At 42.3% G+C, this 16,320-nt stretch overlaps 1 long non-coding RNA gene across 1 annotated transcript in view; it reads left to right on the forward strand.

Annotated features, from left to right (window-relative positions):
• The window catches only part of LOC137379481 (uncharacterized), a 58,793-nt gene extending 42,704 nt beyond the window's left edge, over nt 1-16,089 (forward strand). The window contains exon 3 of the long non-coding RNA XR_010976826.1: nt 15,847-16,089. This is a non-coding gene — a long non-coding RNA (uncharacterized lncRNA). The remainder of the gene's footprint in view (nt 1-15,846) is intronic.
• Nucleotides 16,090-16,320: the final 231 nt, after the last annotated feature.

The following is a 16,320-nucleotide window of genomic DNA, read 5'->3' on the forward strand; positions in this document are numbered from 1 at the left end:
TCATGTCATAGTCTTCTCCCTTTCTCAGATTGATCTTCATTACAAAAGGTAAGCAATATATAGTGAAAGAAAAGTATCCAAAAAGATATATTCACTTCCTACTGTTCTATGTACACTTCTTAACAGCTTATAAAATAGCCCCATGCACAATGGGAAAATAAATTATTGTAGCCATTTTCTTGATCAAACTGTCCTGTTGTCATCTTGTTGGCATGATTGATTGTTCTACTTAGTACACTTCACACAATGCTTCCCCACACATTCATTTCTGCTGATTGAGAATGGACCAGTTATTCGTGGAGTATTAATCATAAGAGTAGATTCAAATTACAGCAAGTTAGGAATGCATTACTAACCAAGGTGTTGGTCCCTGGTTTACATGCAGAAGAGGTTGCACAATTGTGAATTTATTATTACTCCTTTTTAAATTGCACTCTGAACTTCTATTATTCTATCCCATTACATGAACTTCATTTTAGAAAAAGAATTTGACGTTAAGTTATTGGTGCAACTTTACATTGGCCGGAATTTTACAGTGGATGGATGGGAGCCGGACTCCGACGTGAAAGTTGGTGGCGAACCCGCTTCCGTCTAGCCTGGGGATCCGTCCCGTATTTTATGCTTCCCCAGGCTTTAATTGTCCCGAGGCGGGATTTCCATCCACTTGAGGGAGGAGGTCCTGCCTCCGTGAGCTGCTGGCCAATCAGAGGGGCGGCAGCTCTTAGTCCCAGCAGCGCCACCAGGAGCGGTGACCACTGCTAGGAGTGCAGCCCAGCCGATGCCATGGATTGAGGAGGGAAGGCAAGTAGGGGCATGCCTCACCAAGGGGATCGGTCCTTCCCTGGTGAGGCTGGAGTGGTCGTTTGGGGGGAGAGGGGTGTCTTGGGTCCTGGGGGTGGGTTGGGAGGTGGGGGCGGCCCTCCAGCATGCCCACTTGCCATGGGTAAAATACCTGTGGAGGCGGATGAGGGCCCTTAAATGGCTGTTAAGTGGCCATTTATGGGCCTTGGGTGGGCGGGTGGGGCGTTTCCCACCCCCTCCCCCCCCCACCCCGCCTGATGCCGTAAACTTGTCCGGAGGCGGAAGCAGGGCGGGTAGACCTTCCAGAGCCTGCCGCTCAATTTTACACCACCCCCACATCACCATCTGACCCACTGGGGCAGCATATAATTCCGGCCATTGTCTTATACACATGTTAAATATTGATAAAATATATTCAAATGCTACATATATGAAATATTATTTATTATTACTACTAGTTATTTATGAAATATATTCCATCCCAATGAAATCTCATGGCAACAGGTCCAACATGGGCAAGGAAAACTGCTGTTGATTACCACCTACCGTCACCGCCCCGTCAGCTCATGAATCAGTACTCCTCCATGTTGAACACCACTTGAAGGAAGCACTGAGGGTGGCAATACTCTGGGTGGGGGACTTCAATGTCCATCACCAACAGTGGCTCGGTAGCACCACTACTGACCGAGCTGGCCGAGTCCTAAAGGACATAGCTGCTAGACTGGGTCTGCGGCAGATCGTGAGAGAACCAACAAGAGGGAAAAACCTACTTGACCTCATCCTCACCAATCTGCCTGCTGCAGATGCATCCATCCATGACAGTATTGGCAGGGGTGCCGACCGCACAGTCCTTGTGGAGACAAAGTCCCGACTTCACATTGAGAATACCCTGTATCGTGTTGTGTGGCATGACTACTGTGCTAAATGGGATAGATTTCGAACAGATTTAGCAGCGCAAAACTGGGCATCCATGAGGCGCTGTGGGTCATCAGCAGCAGCAGAATTGTACTCAACCACAATCTGTAACTTCATGGCCCGGCAGATCCCCCCACTCTAGCATTACCATCAAGACAGGGGATCAATCCTGGGTCAATGACGAGTGCAGGAGGGCATGCCAGGGGCAGCACCAGGCATACCTCAAAAGGAGCTGTCAACTTGGTGAAGCTACAACACAGGACTTCTTGCATGCCAAACAGCAGAAGCAGCATGCAATAGACAGGGTAAGTGATCCCACAACCACTGGATCACATCTAAACGCTGCAGTCCTGCCACATCCAGTCGTGAATGGTGGTGGACAATTAAACAACTAACTGGAGGAAGTGGCTCCACAAATATCCTCATCCGCAATGATAGGGGAGCCCAGACATCAGTGCAAAAGATAAGACTGAAGCATTTGCAACACTCTTCAGCCAGACATGCCGAGTGGATGATCCATTTCAGCCATCTCCTGAAGTCCCCAGCATCACAGGTGCCAGCCATCAGCAAATTCGATTCACTCCACGTGATATCAAGAAACGACTGAAGACACTGGATACTGCAAAGGCTATAGGCCCTGAAAGCATTCCGGCAATAGTACTGAAGACCTGTGCTCCAGAACTTGCCACGCCCTTAGCCAATCTGTTCCTGTACAGCTACAATACTGGCTTTGCCCAGGTATGCTCTGTACACAAAAAGCAGGACAAATCCAACCCAGCCAATTACCACCCCATCAGTCTCCTCTCGATCATCAGTAAAGTGATGGAAGGTGTCGTTGACAGTGCTATCAAGCGGCACTTGCCTAGCAATAACCTGCTCAGTGATGCTCAGTTTGGGTTCTGCCAGGGCTACTCAGCTCCTGACCTCATTACAACCTTGGTTCAAACATGGACAAAAAAGTTGAACTCAACAGGTGAGGTGAGGTGAGAGTGACTGCCCTTGACATCAAGCAGCATTTGACCGAGTATGGCATCAAGGAGTCCTAGCAAAACTGGAGTCAATGGGAATCGGCGCAAAACTCTCTACCAGTTGGAGTCGTACCTAGCGCAAAGGAAGATGGTTGTGGCTGTTGGAGGTCAATCATCTCAGCTCTCGGACATCACTGCAGGAGTTCCTCAGGGTAGTGTCTCAGGCCCAACCATCTTCAGCTGCTTCATCAATGACCTTCCTTCAGTCATAAAGTCAGAAGTGGGGACGTTCGCTGATGAATGCACAATGTTCAGCACCATTCGCAACTCCTCAGATACTGAAGCAGTCCGTGTAGAAATACAGCAAGACCTGGACAATATCCAGGCTTGGGCTGATAAGTGGCAAGTAACATTCATGCCACATAAGTGCCAGGCAATGACTACCTCAAACAAAAGAGAATCTAACCATCTCCCCTTGTCATTCAATGGCATTATGATCGCTGAATCCCCCACTTTCAACATCCTGGGGGTTACCATTGACCAGAAACTGTGTCCACCATCTACAAGGCACAAGTCAGGAGTGTGATGGAATACTCTCCACTTGCCTGGATGGGTGCCGCTCCAATAACACTCAAGAAGCTTGACACCATCCAGGACAAAGCAGCCTGCTTGATTGGCACCCCATGTACAAACATTCACTCCCTCCACTACCGACGCACAGTGGCAGCAGTGTGTACCATCTACATGATGCACTGCAGCAATGCAACAAGGCTCCTTAGACAGCACCTTCCAAACCTGCGAGCTGTACCACCTAGAAGGACAAAGGCAGCAGATGCATGGGAACACCACCACCTGCAAGTTCCCCTCCAAGCCACACACCATCCGACTTGGAACGATATCGCCTGTTGGTATACCTACCCCACACGGATTGCAGCGGTTCAAGAAGGCGGCTCACCACCACCTTCTCATGTGTAATTAGGGATAGACAATAAATGCTGGCCTAGCCAGCGATGCCCACATCCCATGAAAGAACAATTTAAAAAACTTTAGCTGTTTACCTATGGTGGTTTTTCTCCAGGAGTTTTTAAAAAAGTAGTTACGAGCTTATCTCAAGAAATACAAAAGCAAAATACTGCGGATGTTGGAAATCTGAAACAAAAACAGAAAATGCTGGAAATACTCAGCAGGTCAGGCAGCATCTGTGGAGAGAAATTTGAGTTAACGTTTCAGTTCTGATGAAAGGTCATGGACCTGAAACGTTAACTTTGCTTTTCCCTCCACAGATGCTACCTGACCTGCTGAGTATTTCCAGTATTTTCTGTTGGTGATATCTCAAGAAATCTTGTTCAAATGCAGATTGTTCAGTATTGGTTTTGAGCAACCTCCTCTAAAGTCAAAGAAGTCTGTGGCTAAATTTATAACATCATTTAAATACTAGGTCCAATTATATTTATGAACCTTAAGCATGATTCAATAAGTAAGGGTCACATATCCTAAATCAGTACAATTTATATAGATATGGAATAATAAATGAATAATTTAAGATAATCAATCTATTCTGGAAGCAATTTATTTTCACTGATTTGATACAGAGTTTGCAAACTAGTGCTTATTTTTTTGGTCTCAGCTTGACTTAAGGAGTTTGATTTTACTTTCATGATTGTTGTGACTCAGTTGTGCCAAATAGAAAAACACATTAATCGATTATATTTTGTTCCAAATCTCACTGCTAGGATTAAAATGGAGTGAAAATCTATTTTATTTTAAATCTATTGGCTAAATAATTTGTCTAAAGTCAAATCATAAATTAGTTAAATAGTTTCACTTTAAGACGCTGATCTCAAAGTAAATTTCATTTCATGGCCAGTTAACAAACCAAAGTGCATGATCAACTTCAAAATGAACGTGTTTCTTTTTCAACTTCTGTATCTTTTTCTTGGCTTTCAACCAATTCGAAATACCCTCCAAGTACATGAAATTACTTTTTGAAAAAAAATTATATAAATATCAAGCCCATATATCTGTGTAAAAGTCTTAAGACTTGCTTGCCTCTGTCAGACTGCAAATGTCACTCCAAATGTCATCTTTTGTTAATATGTACAAAACATTCTTTTAAGACACGGAAAGAAAGCCAAACACTTCAACTTGAAAAGAAAGGAAAAACAAAGACTTGCATCAATATAGCACCTTTCATGACCTCAGGATATCCTAAAGCATTTACAACTGATGAAGTACGTCTGAAGTGTAGGCACTGTTGTAATGTAGGAAACACAGCAGCCAATTGGTGCACAGCAAGCTCCCACAAACAGCAATTAAATAAATTCCAAAATAATCTATTTTAGGTGTTGATTGATAGATAAACGTTGACTAGGACACTAAGAGAACTCTTCTGCTCTTCTTCAAAATAATGCCATGGGATCTTTTATGCCGCCAGATAGCGCTTCAGTTTAATAGCTCATCCAAAAGACGGTGCATTTGATAGTGCGTCAATCACTCAGTACTGCACTGGAGCGTCAGCCTGGATTATGGGCTCGAGTCTCTGGAATAGGACTTAAACTCACACCCTTTTGATTTAGAGGCAAGAGTGCTGACCACTGAGCCACAGCTGACATCTGATATCCTGAGTTCTTCTGACCTAAATGCTGAGGTTTATAACCAATTTACAGACCTTCAATTCGCCTTGGGAACATATAAGCAGCTACAACTATTTGGATTCTCACATGGGATACAATGCCCTCAAATGGATGAGCCAGTTACATTACTGAACTAATGATTGAGAGGTCTGGGCTAACAATCCAGAAAGCATAAATTTAATCCCACCTTTTCAGACTGAAAATTTGAATTCAGTTTCAGAAACCTGGAACTAAAAAGCAGGTATCAGTAAAAGTGACTGTGAAGCTGTTAGATTGTCATAAAACCTAACTAGTTCACTAATGTTTTTTAGTAAAACAAACATGCTGTTCTTACTCAGTCTATCTTATCCAGACTCCAGTCTCACATCATGTGGTTGAATTGTAAGTGCCCTCTGTCGTGACCTAGCAAGTCATTCAGTTTTATCACACCAGGGCAACTTGGAATGTACAATAACTGCCAGACTTACCAGTGATGCCGACATCCCAAAATGAATATTTAAAAACTAAATATCGCTACTATGCTCCATACCTAAACTACATACAGGGAATGCAACAAGAGATCTGCAGCTTTCTTTGTCAGCTGGGAGATTGCCATACTTAAAAATCCATTTTTAAAATGTTGCAATTCACGCTATTTAGAAATCAACATCCATCTGTTGAGTTTTTGCTTTCCCAAAATGGAGCGCAGAATGTTCTCCCTATCAGAGAATATCTCATTTACTCAGGTCTGGAGAACTTACTTGTAGCTAGCTTTAGGATTCTCAAAGTATGTGCACGAGTTTTGTTGGGGTTTAACGAGGTAAAACTGTGCATCTTAACAGAGCTGGTCACTGGTATTCTTCCTGTTGCATGTCCAGCTAGGAGTGTCCACCCATCAAAGCTTTGACTTGCAGCAAAGTGGAAAGAATCTCAGGCCCCAGCAACAGGCCCGCCCTTCTTGGATCCATTTGTGAACCAGGCTGGCTGGTTGTTGTCGACAGTGTCCTGCAGAACTGCCCAACTCAGAAATCAGACAAAAGTCTGGCACAGGATTGACTTGGTTGCCTATTTTCATCAACAGGTGTGTCCTATTGGGCCACCGTGGCTCCATAGAGATCCATTTGCCTGATCCCTCCAAAGAGATTAATTTTAATGGCGGGAAAGTCAGATGCACAGCAAATCAGGAAGACCCAACTGTCTGATCTGCAGTCCCACTGAGTGAGGTTTCATACCGGGAGCAGATCCTCTTAAAAGTTACCTTTTAATGTAATGCAAAATCTATACATTTAAACACAATGCTCATAGAATAATATTCGTTTGGAGGGGGTGAAGAGCTGTTTATTCTTTCTATCATCATGATGTGAACATTAAGTGAGGCAATGACGCCTCTCAATTTAATTTACATCATTATTCCATGTTTGTTAACAAAAAAAGTTTGCAAAATCTTCATGAAAATAGTCTCCTTTAACAGAAGCTGGCCATTGATGCTTAAAATAAGAAGAATCTTTGGAACTGAAGGTTATGTTATACCAAGAGAAAGATAGTAACCACTAGATAAAGACAAATAAGCTCACATCGCAAAAGTCCTGAGAATTAGTCACATGATATTTTGAATCTGTGATGTCAGTTGGTAATTATACAAGTGCACTATACTAAAATAATACCAAGAAAACGCTCTTTCACTTACAAGTCCTGAATGAAATTGTGATCACAACTTCCCATCAACAAACAAGGTGTTCTACACCTGAAGTAAAAGTTACAGCGTAAGACAACCCTTGGATATAACTTGATTTCACTTCTGAACTCAGTTATGTGCATCCAAGCTGCTCCTGTGACATGATAACAGTGATATAGTGGTAACTTTCCAACTCGCTGCTCTCAGCAGGAATCCATGCCCAGAAAAATTGCATTTTGAACATTTGGGTGTGTACCATGTTGTTCAGATCCCCATAAACAGTGTGCAATTGAATTTTCAATACTAGTCCAGCCAAGGGCAGAAAGAAGTGAAAATAACACCTCATGGCAACATTTTTGTTGCAAATAAATGGATAAGAACTTGGACCCAAATTGAAGTAAAGTGCATCTAAGATTCTAAATGGGATTCCTCAAAAACATTCAAGTGATATTATTTATCAATCTAAAATGAAAATTCAGAAGAAACTACCTTCACCGAATTTAATTTTTGGCCCTTTCGCTGCCAGATTCTGTACTATTCTTTAGTTACAATTTATATTTCAAGCTTTGTTGCATGCTATTAATTCATGAATGCATTGTGCATAAGACTTTCATAATGAAATGTTTTACACAGTTATTGTCTTCCAATATACACTGCAGTGTGGAAATGAATACAGAGAAGAAGATTTGACTTTTGAATCTTTATCCTTTATTCAGTTGCAGTTCTTTTGACTATGTTCGCCCATTCTCCTATTCTCCTCTTCTGAATGTGAATTCTATAGGAGTTCAATTCTGCTCAAGCTAGGGGCCTTCTGATACCTTGTCCAAGTTGTCATTTTTAATTTGTGAGCCTTTGAGTGTTGGGCTTTTCCACCATGGAGACATTGCAGTCGCACATGACCCTGTTCCCTTATGTGTACATTCCAGGAGGAGATGTCAAACATCAGAGGTAACCCTTTCCAGAAGAGGGAACTGAGGCACCCCTATTGTTAGCCTGCTGGAGCAGCTAATTCAACACAGATTGGTAATCAAACCAAGCACCTTCTGCCCTGTATGGCTCAAATACACTTTTGGGGTTGGATTTCCTCTTCAGCACTTTGATATAAAGCATCACTTGGGTGGAGAGCATGGAGGAAAATCAGGCAAGAATGATCGCATGTCCAAAACAGAGTCCACCCAATTTAAATTAATAAATTGAATGGGGTTTGATAGGGAGATGAAATCCTCCCAACCCAATGTACCTCCACATGCTCTACCCAGGGGATACTTTACAATCAAACACTAAAGAGGAAAATCTGCTCCACTGTCTTTACCATTTGAGCTATTGGAAGCCCTCCATATCATAGCTTTAAAACATGAGGAAGATAGATACTAACTATCAAACCAAGTCAACTTACATGGTTGTAAAAATGCTGATATCTCAAAATGGATCATTAGAGTCTTCTAATCTTCAGAATTTGACAATGTTACTTTTGTACATCATGTAATTCAATCTATTTTGCACATCATTGAGCAAATGAAGAGTCACAATGGTAGGGTCAACCAGAAACAACTGTGTTTCTCAGATTTTGAGTTTATCAAAATGAAGGGTACATATTGTTAGTTTAGTTTTTTCCCCATTTACTGCACACAGAACCAGCATTAAATCAAATACAGGAAAGGTGAGATGGGAAGCTTACTCGACACCACTTCAGAATGAATCCCCCAACATCAGAAAAGTGTTTCCCATTGCACAGAAAACTATTTCCATTTTTCACTCCAACCATCCATGTGCTTTTTCTAAGACTAATTAAATATGTTATAGCCTATTTTGTGTAATGATACTGCTTGTAATTTGGGTTGATACTGGCTAGACCTATTTTATAAAGGAATATTAAAGCCAACAGTCGGGGGAGATGTTCATCCAATCAAAATGGTTAGATTTACATGCAGGACCCCCAAACCCCACTCAAGTGAAATGATAGAAATCTAAATCACTGTCTCCCCTAGTCTTCATCAGTTGTTCCCTGGTGTTAATAATGACCCAAGCCCATTTGAGCACAGGTAAATAATTACGGGGTAGATTTTCCACTAATATGTGCATGCTGCATAGGCGTGGAAAATTCAAGCTGAGTGTTTGTTTCAAATGTGCCTCAAGCATGTGCTGCCGTGTTTTCTTCACAAGATGCTCATGTAATCCAGAGAGCTGACTTTAGAGGTGGAACCCCTCTAATGCAGGAGTCTGCTGCATCTCCCTCAACATCACTGTCAGGACCTTTGTCAGTAAGTGGCACAGTTCTCCTTCCTCACCAATATTTTATAACTCAGTCAATCAAATGTTGCTTGCTGCTAACTTCCGCAGCAGCCATTCTTTAAATCTGCTGCTTTGCTTGATACAGCATCTCCACAGAACAAATATTCAAATAAACTAACTCTTGGAAAGTAACACAAGGTCTACCCTTCACTCCCAGAAAATGAAATGCGTTCACATATTCAAATCTACCCTCACGATCCTTGATACTAAAAGCTTCTCTGTTGAACAAACGCAATTAAATGGGCATGCTGAGAAACTAGCCTTCCCACTCATGTTTCATGAAAAGGATGAGATTCATTCCAACAAACCTAATTGCAGAATTTGATCTAACTTTAACCATTGCTGTCTGTCTGACAAGGATTGATTTGAATCCCTCTATGATGTTTTTAAAAATTCAGGTCTGATAAAAGTATGAGCACGTGGTTTCTGTAATATTTGTGTATAATAAAAGAAAAATTAAACTTCAGCAAAAAAAGTATGCTGATTAATTGATGCAGGTATTGCAAAAGCACATCAGTAATATAGAGGCAATACTATGAAGTACACATGCCCAATCAAATTTAACAGAAATAAATTCAAAATATTATATGACAAAAAATGTACACAAAATGGAATTGTTATTGTATAGGAGGAATTAGAAAACAGGAGCATAGGAACAGAAATAGGCCAATTCAGCCCCTCAAGCTAGTTCCGCCAGCCAATGAGATCATGGGTGATCTGTACCTAAACTCCATCCACCCTCCTTGGCTCCATATCCCTTAATGCCCTTGGGTAGCAAAAGTCTATCGATTGAAAATTATTAATTGAGATATCATCTACTGCTAGAAGTAACTGTAAAACGCAACTTTGAATGCTTAGACAATGTGATAAGGCAATTTAAAAAGCTAATAGGATGCCAGCATGTATTGCTAGATCAATTGAATATGGGCAACATTTTCTTAGAGCCCCACACTACAATTGGAGTATTGCATGCAGTGGGTGTGCCATGATTTCCCAGTACACATTTCTGGCAAGGCTCTGTCCTGAGAGCTTACATTCTGAAAGTCAGTCCTTGCCTATCAAGCAAGATAATACAGGCAAAAATTAATGGAGTTACAGAAACTATTATTATAGGTCATGATGGTAGAGTTAATAGGGCAGTTTTACTACCAGCACACCCACCCCCTCCACTCTTCCATTCCATCCCAGCACTAAACAGGAACAGCACACTCAAAGTACGTTGCTTTCTGTCTGGGCCCTGGAGCACAGGACTTCTTGGCCTGGATCATTAACAGGCCAACAGTGGTAGGATATAGTATATGCAGAAGGAGCAGGTAAATGATTCTGTAGCATTTATGCCTCTGAGATCTGGGCCTTGCTGATGAAGAGCAACCTGATGCATTGTTAGTATCCTCAGAGTGGGGGCGTTAAAACAGTTAAAGAACACTTACTTGCTGTCCTGGGTCCCCAGGAGGGTCTCTGAAGGCAGACCAGTGCACCCTGTTACAGCAAGAAAGTGGAGCGGGGAGGCTGGGAATGCCCCCTCCTGTCTTATTGGAATGGGATTATCAGGCTTGTGCTTAGTGCAGACTCAGGCCCAGCTCTGCCCCACTAGGAAAGCTTTGTAACTCCCAGAGTAATGTAAAAGAGGTGGTGTCCTAGAGAAATAGTTCTCTTCCCCCTTTCATGCCCAGGGAGATGGGTGATCCCGAGGGTACAGATCAAGAGCATCGTCCTTTATATATTAGAGAAATGAGCTTCACTGGATTGAATCTTATGTTCCTTGTATAATATGCACAGCTGCCTTTTCCCAAAGAAAGTGAAATTGGGTACTTACTTGAGCTACTTTCTTCATGATGCCAGAGGTCTATTTAGCCTGGATTCGATTTAGTTGAGAAAGTAGTTATTCTGATACCCTTGTGCAATAAAATGTCTTTTCAATTTTATTTAGATGAGGTCATGGTCGGTAACAGAGGCAGCCCAGATTGGGGTATTTCTGGAATGAAATGAAACGAAACAAACAGTTTTAAAATTTCTTTTGTTGCTTTTAGAAGTGCTGTGCATCACAAGTGATACAATGATGCATTTCGACACAAGTTACTCAAGTTTTTTTGTCCTTTTGTTTCAAACAAGTAATAAGGATGGTTTGCCAGTTTTCTTTTCAACATGCTTCTTGTAGCTCTGGATAAATCCAAAAGTGGAATAACTATAACATAGTGAACATCCTAACAAAAGCAAAATACCCTGGATGCTGAAAATCTGAAATAGAAAGAGAAAATGCTGAAAATACTCTGCAGGTCAGGCAGCATCTGTGGAGAGAGAAACAGAGTTAATATTTCAGGCTGATGACCTTTCATTAGAACTGGAAGAAATTGAAGATGTAGCAGGTTTTAAGCATGTACAGAGGTAGAGAAAGGGAAGGAGAAGAGGAAAGAACAAAAGGGAAGGTCTGTGATAGGGTGGAAAGAAGGAGTGATTAAATAACAAAAGGGACAATTGTGCAAGGCAAAAGGGGGAGCTAATGGGACAAGAATAGGAGTAAAAGATGGGCCCAGAGGTACTATAAATGGCAACAACAGAATCATTACCAGCACTTGCAGTCTGAAAGAAGGTGGCAGAGAGCATGATCCGAAATTTATGAACTCAAGGTTGAGTTCAGAAGTTTGAAAAGTGCCCAACCAAACATGATGTGCTGTTCCTCGAGATTCTGTTGAGCTTTATTGGAACCGTGTAAGAGGTTGAGGACAGAGAGATCAGAGTTAGAGTGGAGTGGAGAATTAAAATCGCAAGGAAACGGAAGCTCATGCTCAAGCTTGTGGACTAAACAGAGGCGTTCAGCAAAGCACTCATCCAATCTGCATTTGGTCTCCCAAGGGTAGTGGCATTGCGAGCGGTGAACACAGTGTACTAAATTGAAAGATATACAAGTAAATCAGTGTTTCGCCTGGAAGGAGTGTTTGGGACCTTGGACAGTAAGAAGCAAGGAGCTGAAAAGGTAAGTGTTGCATCTCCTGCTCTTGCCCAAGAAGGTGCATTTGGGAAGGGGAGCGGGTGTTGGGAGTGATTAAAGAGTGGACCAGGGTGTCTTGAAGGGAAATATCCCTTCAGAATGCTGAAAGGGGAGGTGAGGGGATGGGAAGATGTGTTTGTTGGTGGCAGTGTGCTAGAGATGACAAAAATGGAAACAAAAGAGAATGATCCATTGAACATAGAGGCTGGTGGGTGGAATGTGAGAACAGGAGGGCCCTGTCGTGGTTCTGAGAGCGAGGAGGGGTCAGGGCAGCTGAAGGAAATGAGATGGCATGGCAAAGAGCCCTATCAACTAATATCATGATAGCTTACTATTGAGTAAAGGATGCTTATCATACCTTTCATCCAGTTTATAGTAAATTCTATCACAATTTGCTTGTGCCACAAAGACTTCTATCTTGCACAATATATTAGAAAGAAAGAAGTACTTGAATTTATATAATAACTATCAGACGTTAGGATGCCAACAAAGCACTTTTTTACTTCATTGCTGGGATGTGGGCACCGCTGGTAAGGCCAGAATTTATTGGCCATCCCTAATTGCCCTTGAGAAGGTGGTGGTGAGCTACCTTCTTGAATTTCTGCGGTCCTTGTGGTATAGGTACACCAACAGTACAGATAGGGAGCGAATTCCAGGATTTTGGCTCAGCAACAATGAAGGAACAGCGATATGGTTCCAAGTCAGGATAGTGTGTGACTTGGAGGGGAACTTGCAGGTGGTGGTATTCCCACACATTTGCTGCCTTGTTCTTCTAACTAGTAGAGGTCGTGGTTTTGGAAGGTGCTGTTGAAGGAGCCTTGGTGAGTTGCTGCAGTGCATCTTGTAGATGGTACAGACTGCTGCCACTGTGTGTCGGTGGCGGAGGGAGTGAATGTTTAAGGTAGTGGATGGGGTGCTGACCAAGTGGGCTGCTTTATCCTGGATAATATCGAGCCTCTTGAATGTTGTTGGAGATAGACTAGGCAGCTGGAGTGTATTCCATCACACTCCTGACTTGTGCCTAGTGGACAGGCATTGGGGAGACAAGAGGTGAGTTACTCGCTGCAGAATTCCCAGCCTCTGACCTGCTGGTGTAGCCACAGTATTTACGTGACTGGTCCAGTTAAGTTTCTGTTCAATAATAACCCAGGATGTTGATAGTGGATGGTTATGCATTGAGTGTCAAGGGAAGATAGTTAGATTCTCTCTTGTTGGATATGGTCATTGTCTGGCACTTGTGTGGCATGAATGTAACTTGCCACTTATCAGTCCAAGCCTGAATGTTGTCCAGGTCTTGCTGCACGCAGGCACAGACAGCTTCATTATCTGAGGAGTTGCAAATGGTACTGAACACTGTGGCAAAAAACATCCCCACTTCTGACCTTATGTTGGAGGAAAGATCATTGATGAAAAAGAAAGAAAGAATTGCATTTATATAACGTTTTTCACAACAACCAGACGTCTCAAAGCACTTTACAGCCAATGAGGTACTTTTGAAGTGTAGTCACTGTTGTAATGTAGGAAACACGGCAGCCAATTTGTGCACAGCAAGATCCCACAAACAGCAATGTGATAATGGCCAGATAATCTGGTCTTTTGTGATGTTGATTGAGGGATAAATATTGGTCGGGACACCAGGGATAACTCCTCTGCTTTTTTTCAAAATAGTGCCATGTGATCTTTTACATCCACCAAAAGGGGCAGATGGGGCCTCAGTTTAACATCTCATCTGAAAGATGATACCTCTGACCATGCAGCACTCCCTCAGTAATATACTGCAGTGCTGGCCTTGATTTTTGTGCTCAAGCCCTAGAACCCAGAACCTTGCGATTCAAAGGTAAGAGTGTTACCAACTGAGCCACGGCTGACACATGAAGCAGCTGAAGATGGCCCTGAGGCACCTCCCTAAGGAATTCCTGCACCAATGTCCTGGGCCTGAGATGATTAGCCTCCAACAACCACAAGCATCTTTATTTGTGCTAGGTATGATTCCAACCAGTGGAGAATTTTCCCCCTGATTCCAAATTAACTTCAATTTTGCTAGGGCCCCATGATGCCAGACTTGGTCAAATGCTGCCTTGATTAAAGTACAGTCACTCTCATCTCACCTCTGCAATTCAGCTCTTTTGTGTTTTTTGGACTGAGTCTGTAATGAGGTCTGGAGCTGAGTGGCCCTGGCAGAACCCAAACTCGCAAGTTGCTGCCGAGTGAGTGCCGTTGACAACACTGTTGACACTGTTGACAACACCTTCCATCACTTTGCTGATGTTTAAGAGTTGGCTGATGGGGTGGTAATTGGCCGGATTGGATTTGTCCTGCTTTTTGTGGACAGGACATGCTTGGCCAATTTTCCACATTGTCGGGTAGATGCCAGTATTGTAACTGTACTAGAACAGCTTGGCTTGGGGCATGGCTAATTCTGGAGCATAAGTCTGCAGTGCCACAGTTGGGATGTTGTCAGGCCCCAAAGCTTTTGTTATATCCAGTGCCTTCAGCCGTTTCTTGATGTCATGTGGAATGAATCAAATTGGCTGAAAACTGCCATCTATGATGCTGGGGACCTTAGGAGTAGGCCAATTAAGTACTTTAGCAATGTAGTCATTGTTGCAATGTAGGAAACAGGGGAGCCAATTTGCATACAGCAAGGTCCGACAAACAACAAGGAAATAATTGGCCTCTGAGTGAGAAGGCCAACGTCGGTCGATCCCACCCCCGGGAAGATTGGGTCCGGCAATCCCGGTGTCGGGTTCCGTGGCGGCCGCTGCCACTCCAATTCTCTGCCCCCACCCCCCACTCCCCCCCAACCCCCCCGCCGTCACGGAACCGGACGTCAGGCTGGGAACAAAATCCAGCCCATATAGTGAACTTGAAAGGGGAAAATAATCTAAATTTCAGTGACTTGTTTATAAATCTATGAACACATGGAATATTGAAGTGAAAGTGAAGCTCATGGATCCCTGTAAGCAGCATTTGGAAAACAAAATACTCAAGAATATGTGTGATATTGATAAACAGGATATTCAAATCCACCAAATCCAGTAAGTTTGATTGCATGTTTCAAAAAAGAATTAATCATTTCCTACCTTCCTATGTTTATACTAACAATAGTTAGATGAATAATAAAATGAACTACAGAAGATATAGAAGGAAAGAACTGATATTTGTATGCCATTGTGTCATGTTGTCAGGATGTTTCAAAGTACTTCACAAGCAATGGGGTAATTTTGAAGTATGGTCACCGTAGACAAACATGGCAACACAAATAGTTGGTTAAATATCAAATACTGCACTTCCAAAGAGAGGTAGCCAATATTGAAATTAGTTATATTTGGCAATGTTATTCATAGAAAACCATTTGCCTGGCTGGACAATCTGATTATGTAACGTTGTGTGGAGTGTTACATTTTACACCCGGCAAACTATTAGCGATGTGCTTTGTATAAAAAGTGCACGCATATTATCTGCATCATGTAAATTGTGTTTTATTAAAGGAATTTAAATGAAGGCCTGGGTGGTGCACTTTTAGTTGCACGACTTAGGTTTGAATTCAGTCCAGTGTGATGAGTTAAAAATTTCCTCTCTCTGTGTTGGCAGTAATCGTCCAAAGTGAATTGAATTTTCCAGCGAGGTGGGGAGGTGTGCCACTGACCATCAAGTGATATTGGGACAAGCTCGTGGCTCCAGAGTGACATGATCTTCTGGTCGGAGAATACAAGAATTCCACAAAGGAGGAAACTGAAGAGAGGAAATAAAGAAAGGAAAACCTGTTGCTTGTTCTGTAACTCGACAGTGATGGTTCTGGCTTCAAATCCAAATTGACCCCAGTTTCAGCTAGCTGCCTAGAAGAAAAAGCAGACTATTCTCAAAAAGTGCTGGGTTGGACCATGTGATTGATATTTACTTGCAAAATGCAACAATGAATCACTTGCATAATCATACAAGTTGAGAGCAAGCTAATTCTTCAAGAAATACAATTGCAATGAATTTTTCATTTTTCCCCACAGTAAGATTATATTTTAGATTTAATAACCAATTTTACTTTCTTCATTGAGCTACCACAGCAAAATT

This window comes from Heterodontus francisci, chromosome 18 (genome assembly GCF_036365525.1).
Source record: "Heterodontus francisci isolate sHetFra1 chromosome 18, sHetFra1.hap1, whole genome shotgun sequence".
Classification (NCBI taxonomy): Eukaryota; Metazoa; Chordata; class Chondrichthyes; order Heterodontiformes; family Heterodontidae; genus Heterodontus; species Heterodontus francisci.